The sequence below is a fragment of the Mus musculus genome, chromosome Y (genome assembly GCF_000001635.26).
Source record: "Mus musculus strain C57BL/6J chromosome Y, GRCm38.p6 C57BL/6J".
Classification (NCBI taxonomy): Eukaryota; Metazoa; Chordata; class Mammalia; order Rodentia; family Muridae; genus Mus; species Mus musculus.
In genome coordinates this window covers 57,447,181-57,460,002 of record NC_000087.7, presented here as the reverse complement: position 1 = coordinate 57,460,002, position 12,822 = coordinate 57,447,181, and positions in this window count along the sequence as shown.

The window sequence follows — 12,822 nt, the reverse complement described above, 5'->3', positions numbered from 1 at the left end:
AAATAGTCCTCCTCTAACTGTGGGTTTTCATAAAGTGAAAATTGGTGTGCTATCCAGTGTGCTGCCTCAAAGAGTCTGGCAATATTTATGATAAGAAGCACAGCTTAAAGATAACCAAGGGAAAGGTTGGAACATGAAAAATAACCACCATGGATGTTGTCAAGTCAGAAACCGAAGACTTTCTCAGAACGAAAATAAAAACAAAAATGAAACAAAACAAAACACAAACCAAACAAATAAATAAAAATCCAACAACCAAACAATAAAAACAATGCAAGGGTGAAATTCTTTGGCAGAATATTACTCAGATCATCAGGCCTTTCAGTTGGGATTTCATTTATTATTTCTAGGAGGCCATATGAAAAGGTAAATTCGAGATGCTGAACGTTTCTGAGTGTAACTAGGGAAGGAACCAGCCTGAGAGGGGTTCTATGATGTAAGCTAAACTAGGGTGATGTCACAGATCACTGGCTGGAGGTTGCGCATCTATTCCACTTGGAGGCACTAGAATCCATTGAAGGTGAGTTCACTATCTTCACAGTGGTGTGTCAAAGCCAGGTCATTTTTTCCCACAGGCTTTTGGTGCCTGGTCTGTATCAGGAGACAGAATCTTGACAACTAGGATATTTTTCTATGGGTAAGTATATTTATGTAGTAATTAGGACCCTCATAGCTACAGAAAGCTAAAAATTTTCTCTCCTACAGAAAGTTACTGTACAATTTACTTTCTCCATGTTTATTAGCTAGGGAGATGAATGGTCTAGGTTAGTTTATCTCCTGAATTTATTATCCTTGCTAACAATATCTAGATCACAATTCCACTAAAATGCCAAATCTCCTCTTTGTCCAAGTGCATGTTAGAAGATATTAGTTCTAAATGGCTGATATTGCCTCAAATTGTTGAGTTGTTCTTGAGTTCACTGATGCAATGGCTTCATCAAATAATTTTGAAGCTGGGTCAGGAGAAACAATAAAGAAGGACAGTGGTGTGCTGTGTCCCTGGGAAGATATTTGTGAATGCAGGCACTTAGCTCAGTCCTTACACATACAAGAGAGTCATGGTGACCCTTCTGACCCTTTTATTTATTTTTTTTCTCTTCTTCTTGATCATTGGGTGTAATAGTCATAGCACAACCTAAATTGACATAGAATTTCAAGGAGATGATCCTCATCAGAGACAAATTAACTCAGGGCTGAAGAAATAAATGTTGATCTGAGTATATTCTTCTGAGCTCTAGAGAATTACTTGTTAATTACACTATTTTTATTTCCTTTTTTTTTTGTTTCTTTGTTTCTTTGTTTGTTTGTTTGCCTGCTTGGTTAATTTTATTTGAGTTTCTGTATGTTTAGATTTGGCTGTCAGGAAACTCACTGTGTAGACCAGACTAGCCTTTATCTCACTAAGGTCTGCCTCACTCTGCCTCTTGAGTACTATGATTAAAGTTATGGGTCACCACCACTTCCTATTAACTTCTCCATTTGATTGTTTGTTTTGTTATTTTTTGTTTGAATTTCTCTTTTGTTTGTTTTTCGTTTGATTTTCTTCTGTTTTCTTTTACTTGTTGTTGTTGTTGTTGTTGTTGAGACAGGGTTCCTCTCTATAGCACTGGCTTCCCTGGAACTCACTTTGTAGACCAGGCTGGTCTCTAATTTAGAAATCTGCCTGTCCTTGCCTTCTGAGTTCTGGGATTAAATGCGTGTACCACCATGGCTGACTTATTAACTTCTTATTTTTATAAAATTAATTTTAGGAGCTCAAATCTGTTTAGAATAGTCTTCTTCACATGCTCAGAAGTTCTCGTAGAGAAGAGTCTTGGTCCAGCATTCACTCCCAACCCATAACCATTGCCCATCAGGAATTCATATATATGACAGAGGCAACAGCATTGTGTCTGGCGTAAACGGGCAAGATCTTCAGTCCCAGGCAATGGGCAAGTATGATATTTGAAGAGAATGGAAGCCACTTAGACAGTGTGATCTAGCACAACAGGTCTACAGCCAGGTAGAAGACAATACCTCTGAAGAGTCTGAGCATGACATCACTCAAGAAGAAGAGTAGGAGGAAGCCTTCTTCCCAGGCCCTGGGGAATATTGTTGGCTGCAGAATTTCTCACGGGTGGAAGGAAGGTAATGAGCCTGTCACCCATAGGAAGGCCATCATTCTAGGTCAACTGCCAACAAGCCCTTCTCTTTATTTGGTGAAGTATGACGGAATTGACAGTGTCTACGGACAGGAGCTCCACAGCGATGAGAGGATTTTAAATCTTAAGGTCTTGCCTCACAAAGTAGTTTTTCTTCAGGTGAGGGATGTCCACCTCGCCAGCGCCCTGGTTTGCAGAGAGGTACAACACAAATTTGAGGGGAAAGATGGCTCTGAGGACAACTGGAGTGGGATGGTGCTAGCCCAGGTGCCATTCTTACAGGACTATTTTTACATTTCCTACAAGAAGGATCCGGTCCTCTACGTCTATCAGCTCCTGGATGACTACAAGGAAGGTAACCTCCACATCATTCCAGAGACCCCTCTGGCTGAGGCGAGATCAGGTGATGACAATGACTTCTTAATAGGTTCCTGGGTGCAGTACACCAGAGATGATGTATCCAAAAAGTTCGGAAAGGTTGTTTACAAAGTTCTAGCCAATTCTACTGTGTACTTTATCAAATTTCTTGGTGACCTCCATATCTATGTCTATACTCTGGTGTCAAATATCACTTAAATTAAAAAAAATCACAAAGTACAGAAAAGTAAACTTATAGGATTGAAAAAAATGTTTATTTTCCTATGTTGGGTACCTATGGGTCTTTGACAACCTCAGTATCTTTGTCAATAAAATTTGTTTTGTTCTAAAAATTAATACGTGTGACATGACATGCTTTTAGTGAACACATTGTTGGAAGAGATGGACTATGGTGGAAAGAACATCAAAGCAAGATGAAAGTTGCAACTCAGGCTGTGAACAGTGCATACATCTAATATTACACAGGCTAAAATGGACAGGACTTAGATTCTGTGGTCTGCATAGTGAGCAAGGAATTGGAGATATGACTTAGAGGAGCAGGGATGGCAGCAAAAGATGGATTTTTAGGAAGAAGGGGAGAAAGACAGGACATAGATAGAATCTCTGGAATGAAGTCTGAGGGAGAAACAACAAGTTGGGGGAAAGAGTGATAGATAAAAGGAATGTGGCCTTGTTACACAAAGTGCAACCCAGAAAACTGATCCAAAGAGACTCAGAAATCAGACAAAATCAGGTTTCATTTGAATAATGAAACCAAATGAAACTTGTCTCTCATTTTAAGATTTATTATCTTTATTTATATGGGTGGGTAGTAGCTTGAGAGTATAGGTGACCACAGAGACATGAGTTGTCAGATCCCATGGAGCTGGCATTAAAGCTGATTGTTAACCATTGGATATGAATTCAAGAAAACAAATCCAGTTTTTTTGCGGTACAAAAGTACTCTTGACAACATGGTCATCTCTCTATTCCCATTAAGATATCTTTTTAAGAAATCCAATATTAACATGCAGAAAAGAGACCAGGTAGAAGTTAAGAAAGATTAAATTGATGGTAACCTTTAAAAACAATAAAGGACACACAAAGGAGAAAAGGACACTGAGGAACAAAAATATTCTAAGATGAAGTTCTCAAAATGTGAAGCAGGAGACCCAGGAAGAATAGAAATTTTCTGCAAGTAGTTAAAATTGGACATATCCACATTAGGTTCTTTGGTTTCTTAACAAATAGCCAGCCGATCAGGTCAAATAGTAATTTAAAAGAGAAAATGAGTATACGGTGAGATAATATATGGTGGGGCATGGATCCTGAGTGCTTTCCCTGAGCACTCTTTGCCTGGGATGAATCCTGTGATCTTTTGGATGTCTCTGTGGAGTGCCCCAGATGACCATCAAAATGTTCCCCATGGCCTGTTCCCCTGGCTCTCCTCCAAACATCTGACTCCCAACATACCTATGTACCATTTCAGCCTGTCTATTCCCTGGAAATTCCAGTCTTAAATTTATGTGTGGCCTCATTCTCATAAAACAGTGAAGGTGTACTCAATGCATATGTGCTGACCTCTTTTCTATGCCAGTTCTCATGGGTTTCAAACTCTATGAGGTTGCCCAATATGTTGGTCACTACTCCTGAGTAGCCCCTGTGCTTCATGGGGGTCTTACTGGGTCCCATAAGCACTCTGAGTGTTTCTTTTGTTTGTTTGGTTTTATTTTTGTTGTAGTTTTGTTTTTGTTTTTGTTTTCTTTGTTTTTGTTTTTGTTTTTGTTTTTGTTTTTGTATTTTTTTTGTTTTTGTTTTGTTTTTAGTCAGGCTTGTCATGGACTCAATCATTTGTGTTTTTTCTCTAGAATAAGTTTAAATGCCAAATGACTTGAAAATACTCTCTATTGTTGATTAATTTTGGTATTTAAGAGAGTTTTTGTGCTAGCTGGATGTCTTAATTAGGTTTCCAATGCTATGAAAAATCACTATGACTAAGGCGGCAACTCATTAGAAACATTTCATTAGGGCTTTTCAACATTTCATTGCAGTTTCAAAGGTTCAGTCCACTATCATCAAGGAAGTAAACATGCAAGTGGCTGGGAATATGTGGTGGTGGAGAGGAAGCTTAGAGTCTTCTGCATGCAGGGATGGTGTCTTCCACACTGAGCAGAGCTTTAAAGCCTCACAGTTATATGCTTCCTCCAAAGAGGCTACACCCACTCCTATAAGGCCACACCTCCTCGTAGTCCAACTACATTCAGAGTGCCATACTGGTTTCATAGAAACTTGACAAGATCTAGAGTCTTGAAAGAGGAGGAGCCTCAGTTGAGAAAATGCCTCTTTAAGATCAAGCTGTAAGGAATTTTCTTAATTAGTGGGAGAGGACCCAGTTCATTGTGGGTGGTGACACCCTTGTGGTGGTAGTCTTGTGCTCCTCATGGAAGCCAGACTTAAGGAGCATGTCAATAAGCATCACCACTCCATGGCCTATGCATGAGCTTCTGGATCCAAGAACCTGTGTTGTTTCAGTTTCTTTCCCAACTACTTTGATGATGAACAGCAATGTGGAATATAAGCTGAATAAAACTTTTGCTATGGAAATAGCTCTTTGGACATGGTATGTCCTTACAACAATAGAAATTTTAAGTAAGACAATTTCTTAGAGAAACAAAATATCTAATAGTACCACTGTCACTTATCCTATAAGGACAAATAATGTGTAGGTGTTTTATTTTAATTTAAAGGTAAGATATTCTCATGTATATAATGACATGCAATTGTTCTAGTTTGCATCTTTCTCACACTGATGAATACTAACATCAAACATAACTTGGGAATATAAGGGTTATTAGCTTACATGTTACAGATTATTACCAAGGAAGGCAAAACAGGAACTTGAAGCATTACCAGGAAAGAGTGCTTATTTCTTGACCCTATCTTAGTCATTGTTCTATTGCTGTGAAGAGACATCATGGATAAAACAACTATTATGAAACAAAGCATTAACTGGGGGCTTGAATACACTTACAGAAGTTTAGTCCAACATCAAGTTAGTGACCACAGCACTGGAGCAATAGAACTATTGATCCTTAGACAGAGACAGATATTCTGCCATTTCCTTGGTTTCTTGAAAACTCAAAGACCACCCTTATTGACACTACCACTTCCTCCAATGAAGCCACATCTTCTCTCATTCCTTCTAATCCTTAAACACACTGCCAATCCCTGGTGACTAAATATCCATATATATGAATCTATAGGGGATATTCTTATTCAAACCACCAAAAATCATGTGGCTTGATCAAATATTTTATTTAAATACAGAGTAAAAGCCTCCCTTTTATAAATGACTACTGATGAGCTTACCCACAGTTGCCTACCCTCACACATCGACCATCAAGGAAGAAAATGTCCCATAGACTTACCCAAAAACCAAGTGAATAGAGACAATTCTTCAATTGTTCTCTCTCCTAAGGTGACGCTAGATTGTCAAGTTGGAGATAAAAAAAAATCCCAGCACATTAAGGTTTATCCTGCTCCATAACCCACACAAACATTATTCATCCCAATCTCCTCCTTCTGACTAGGTATAGACCCACTTCCCTCCATGGCAGAAGTGAAGGGTAAGTACCTCCAACAGCAAGAATACTCAATAATAGGTGACAAGTAGTGAATATGTCTTATAGCCTCACAACACCTACATTCTAATGTGTGTTACACTTTCTGGGAGACACTCCAATCTGTCCAACTTCCTGCCAAGTCAGCTTTAACCAGAAAAAATTCTCATCAATTAATCCAATGACTTTTAATTGATTTATTTCTCCTGAGGGAATGGAGTGTTACCCCTTCATGGATGTATTGGTGTCTGATTCATAAGTAATAAAACCCACTACTATTAACAGCTAAATCACAGGTGCTATGACAAATAACAACTCACATGAGAAGCATCACATTTAGTTAAGCCTTTTCAGAAGTTTTATTGGAGTTTTATTTATGTACTATATAAATCCATTGATTTATTTATTTTTTAAGTGTGTAATTTAATGATTCTAAACACATCTCACCACTGTCATTTTTTCACTCATTTTTCTGGTACTTCATATGATATTGAAATCTACTAAAATACAATAGTGAATTCAGAAAAAAGACCAGTGGTGTGGGTAGCAGCAAAGTTCTTGAGTCTCAAAGACAACAGATACCGTGGCTGAATATTCCAACTACAACAACTAGGTAACATTGGTTCTACACTTAGCATGCCGTTTCTAGAAAAAAAAAATTAAAGAATTAAGCCATGTTTCCTCTGAACCTGACATGTTACTATCACAAATGAAAGAAGGATCCATGATCACATGAATATGAAAGGGGCATGAAGCAGCAAAATTGTTCAACTTATTGGCAGCTAGTCAGCATTAACACAAGAAGGGACAAAGACAATAAACAGCTTTGAAGACATGTCCAAATGACCACGTTCATTTACAAGTTTTTTACCCATTCCATGCATATCCATTGATTGATTAACTCATTGATTAAAGCCCTCAGGTTCCAATCACTTTTCAGAGAGCATATTGTACTACCTATGAACATTGTACTGTGGACCAAAGCCTTCATCAAAGACCCATGACTGACATTTCAAAAAAATTTAACCACAGAATTCTTTATTTGAAACAAAGTGATAGGATCCATCTATCTCTTCAAGGATATCTCCGTTTTGTTCAAAAAGAACAAAAATGCAATGCAAGTTCAGGATATTGATCACCTATCCATGCATCTTAAACCCATAGGTTCTAGCCAGAATGTAAGGTCAGAAGTCTAAACTTCACCTATACTACAACTAACTCTGAAGATATCTAGCAATCTCCAGTTCCTTTCTGGTACTTACCCACACCAAGTCTGCATTAAGGAATATAGTCTAGTGTGAGATAGTGCCAGCAGTTAATTGCAAAATCCCACTCTGAGTTGAGTTGTATGTAAACTCAGACATCTGTAATATAGACACACATGCATATTCACAAATACTCACAGAAAGAGGCAAGAAGTAGAGGAGCTGAATCTTAGAAATCCTCAAGGAAGAGAATGAAAATCTTGTAAGGCACAGAGGTAAGAGAAAAACTGTGTCTTTCTGCACAAAATCAGGCCATTCTGTCTTCCATCACTGAACGGGAAGGCTCACTATCACTTATCACTATCTGATAAGGTATAGACAGTTGATGAAGGATGAATAGTCAGTTTTCATCAAAGGTATTGACTTTGAAGGTGATAGATTGTTCATTCTCTACTGGAAGCCAGATGTCCAAGAGTTTATGGGAAACACAAATGATTTGAATGGGTTGTAACAAAGGGGAGAAGACGAGATATGAAGTTGGCAGGAGGAGTTAGGTGGGAATGGGCCAGGTTTTGTTCTGGGAGGAGTTACTAAAAGAATTGGAAAGTAAATTCCATCAAAATATAGTGTATGAAATTCTCAAGGAATTAAGGAAAGTAGTTCTTAATATACCATGTCTGTACTGAACACACACAGACCACTTATATGTCCATCTTCTAAATAACAAATTCTTATACAGCAGTTTCATTACATTGAGGGCAAAAGTAATCCAGAGGTTATTTAAAATAAAGAAGAATCTGGGGAGATGTCCCAGGGGTAAAGCCAAGTGTTTGGTCAAACATTCACCTACAACACCAGTGCTTAGGAATTGGAGTGGCAGAGACAGAAGGATGACTGTGGCTTCCTGAATGTCAGCCTCACTCCTAGCTCAGCAAGAAACCCTGTCACAAGGGGAAAGTTAGGGAGTGAAGTAGCAGAAAACAGTATACCCTTCCCTATCCTCTGCACTTACCTGTATATTTCTGTATGCATACACACATCAATATGATTACTGTATAAAAGAGGTTACTTTCCATAAATTATAGGCAAAAGCAATGTTGTTTTAACCTAGAGACCTGAAGACTTTTATATCATTAGGGGCCTGGAGAAACTCTCCAGATATAGAGGATTGATATATCTTCTTCCTGTGCTAAGGAAACCTCAGTTAAGTGTGTGTGTCAGTGACTTTAAACACCTTTCTTCCTCTAGATTCCTATTTATACCACAGAATGGTCTGTAAATAATGAAAATATGAAAATAATACTTTTTCAGGGTGTTGCCTTCTTTTAAAATCATATTTATAATATTTTACTAAATCGATGGGAAATCTTCTGCTCCAAGGAACAATGGATTCAATCCTGTTGACTTCTGTTTTATCCCATTATGAATAGGAATTAATTATACATCAACATTTCTCACGATTTGAACTAAATCAGGAATAAGGGATATGTTTCCATGAAAATAAGTAATGCCAATATGGTTAATCAAGTAGAAATGTGTGTGTGGGTGTGGGGTGGGGTTAGGATGCCTTTGGATTATTTGAGAATGATGGCTGATCAGAAATATGTTATGCAAATAACCCTAAACTGTGAGAAATGAAAAGTAATGATATAAACTATACTACCAAGTGTCATGGCCACTTATTAGTTGAATTCATTTTCTTTTTCATTCCTTTATTCGTTTGAATAAATGTGTGCCACAGATGATCACACGTTCAAATGTGTTAGTTTTCCAGGTGATGGGCTGTTTAGAATGAATTAGAATTTGTTTTATTATTAAAGGAGACTTGTCACAGAGCCTTGAAATATCAAAAACCCATCAGGCTCTCTCTCTCTCTCTCTCTCTCTCTCTCTCTCTCTCTCTCTCTCTCTCTCTCTCTCCCTCTTTCATTACTCTCTGCCATCTCCATCATAAGTTGTTGGCTCTCAACTACTGCTCTACATGTTTTGCCTCTGTGTTGCCATGGTGTCTACCATGATATCCTGGACTTGCCCTCTGGAACTCTAAGACCACAATTAAATGTTTCCTCTTATAAGTTGGTTTGGTCATGATGTCTCTCACAGCAAGAGAACAGTAACCAAGACATACATACTCCTGTTTATTTTTTGAAACATTCTTTATTTCTTTCATTAAAGTTACCTTTAATGAAAGGTCCATTGAACAGTTTTAAGAATAATGTTAATGGTCCCATATAAATAGTGCCAATAGGTGTGGCACTCTCAGGAAGTGTGGAATAGTTTCATGAGGTGTGACATTGGTGGAGTAGTTGGGACACTGATGGAGATGTGTCTTTGTTGAGTTGGTGTGATCTTGTTGGAAGAAATGTAACAATTTGGTGGTAGGCTTGGATGTCTGCTGTCCTTAAGCAATCTCCAGTTTGACACAGTCTCCATCTGCTTCCTGTATATCAAGACCTAAAACTCATCTCCTTCTCCAACACTGTGTCTGTCTGAAGGCAACCATGTTTCCAGCCATGAAAATAATGGAGTAAACATCTGAAAAGAAGTTACAAAGTGTTCAAAATTTACTATGATCCTGGTGACACTTCATGTCAATAGAACCCATACTAATACTCACATAAACACTCAAAAACACATTTGATGTTGAGTAGGAACAGACTTTAATGCCCTCTGCCTACTGCCAGGAAGCTATTCATTTCCAAGCAGCTATCAGATGAAGATGTAGAACTCTCAGCTCCAAATGAACCATGCCTGCCTGGATCCTGACATATTCTTAACTTGATGATAATGGACTGAACTTCTGAACCTGTAAGCCAGCCCCAATTAAATGGTTTTCTAATAAAACATGCATTGATAAGTGTGTCTGTTTACAGCAATAAAATCCTAACACACACATGTACATATTCACCTAGATATACTGAGTCACAGACACACACACATGGAAATATTCACACACACACACACACACACACACACACAAACACATTCATTTACAGGGACTTTAGATTCAGCCAGTACCCATGCAATTTAATTGGGGTGTCGAATACAGGTGTTTGTGGAACATGACTATTGCTCTTTCTTTTAGGAATTATGTGGACAAAATCTGCACACTCACTTCATTCCTCTTCAACATCAGAAATCTCAATTTAAAGAAAGTGAGATAATGAGAAGTAGTTTTAGATACCTCTTTTTTTTTTTTCATTTGAGTAGCTTCGACTTCATATCACCAAGGAAAAATAAACATAACAGGAAAGAAATTCATATTAAAATGCCCTTGACAAGCTCATAATACATTCTCCATAATGAATATAAACTTTTATTTAGAATTCCCAAGGAAATGAGACTTTTGAAAAATCCTTAATTTCAGATAGGCTTTGGTATTTCATTTCCCTGCAAAGGAAAACCAATGTAAAAAGACAGAATCTAGATTGCATTGTGCACAAGTTGAATCAGAAACATTTGATATTGTGCATTCAGGGACTCACCACATTTTTACATATATATATATATATATATATATGTTTTACATATATATATATATATATATATATATATATATATATATATATATATATATTGGGGGGGTGAAAGGAGACATCTGGAGAACAATAAGACCCTCATTAGCATTTAACATTCCTGAAGTCAAGTAATAACCTCTAACAACATCAATAACAACAACAACAAAAACAACAACAAGAATAGATGTTCATTAGAAAGAATTTTTTTTAATAACCTTCCATTAGCCTCAGAAAGAGGGGGCATGATCCATCTGCAACACTTTATAGATACTTATTACAATTACCACTAAAGTTTTTAAAATAATATGGATTTTTAAAAATGAAATTGAATTAAAATAGATTTTTTTAGCTGTTAAAAGGGGGAAAATGTGTTCTAGAACGAAATAAAGAGTGTAAGAACTAATTGATTTTTTTAATAAAGAACATCCTTATAACTCATGTGTCAGTAAGTATCAGAATTATAATGCAGTTGATTTTCTCATTGTAGAATAATTTTAATGTGTTTGAATATTTCCAGTTGCAAGAATGGATCTCAGAATTTTCACAAGACAAGAAGAAGTCACCAAGTAGTTTCTTGCTTTTGTTTCAAAAGTCTTCGTTCCTTTTCTGCAGAGTCCCAGACATTCCAGGGAAGGGTTTGAAACATCCAACAACTTCTGAGACCATAACCTCAGAGGGAAGCTACCTTTCTCAGTAAATGGAACTAGGAAAGCTGAAAAGATTCATCCAATCGCTTTAGAACAAAAGTGGCAGCTGGTTCACAGAACAAGGTATCATTTAGCAACTCAGCCAAGAAATAAGAGGATTTGAAATGATAATAACACAGAGTAATAAAAACCACTATGCAATTGTAATTTAATCGCATATATATACTTTGGACAGAGAAAGCAATCAAATCTTGGGATCTCTCTGCTCAGCACAATGAAACTCTGGGTCATGCTGCAGATGTCCCAAGTTTATGGCTCAATACAGATACTGGAAGTCTCTGGGAAACTAGAACTACATCATGTAAGTGCTGTGAGTCCAAAGACATGACTTCATAAATTGTTCAAGTCCTCATCTTGCTTGGAAAAAAAAAATCACAAAGCACCAGAAGTAATAAGAAGTTCATGGTATCAATGTCAACAGGTAAGCACTACTAACAAATATCTGTTAAGCATTGGATTGTTACCAACACAAATGAGGAGATGATTTTTAAATTTAAATGCAGTTACATTTTAATAATTCGTAGTAATGTTAAGTGTCCAGTGTGAAACTGTGGGTTTAGGGGAAGTTGATGAAGTGAGAGAGAATATGGCCAGCAGAACGTTCTGTGCTCTGTGAAGGCTGACATGGGAGGAGTGAAGGATAATTACCATGCATCCCTGGTTGTGCATCTGGTTGTGTAAATCCACTGACACTACACGGATGGGGGTGAACTAGGGGAAGACAATGGTACCAGATTCTTAGTCTCTGGCATCCCATATAGGGCCTTAAAAAAACATAGACAGTCTAATGTTTTAGAGCTTTATTTTAGACAGCAGTGAGAAAAACAAAGGGTAAAAAGATTGTTAGACTTGCCATGGCCAAAAGGAGAGATGGGGAAAGACATAGAAGGAAGGACAGAAAGCAAGTTAGAGAGTAAGAAAGGTGAACACTTAGAGAAAGAGGTAAAAGTTTACAAAGAGTAAGGATTGTAAAAGTTAGAGAGAGAGAGACAGAGAGAGAGAGAGAGAGAGAGAGAGAGAGAGAGAGAGAGAGAGAGAGAGAGAGAGAGAGAGAGAGGGAGAGACTGATGTAGGGCTAAGTAGCCTCTCCTATATTGGGCTTGTTATCTTGCTGTTGCTAGGTAAATAGAAGTTATCTAACCCGAAGATCAGAACCTTTGGTCATTTTGTATGTGACTGCTAGCCATTAGCCACTGCTGGGCTGGAGTGCTTGTGGGTTTGGTAACTTTACCAGGAGCCAGGGTTCCAGAAACACTGAGTAAATGCCTTCCTTCC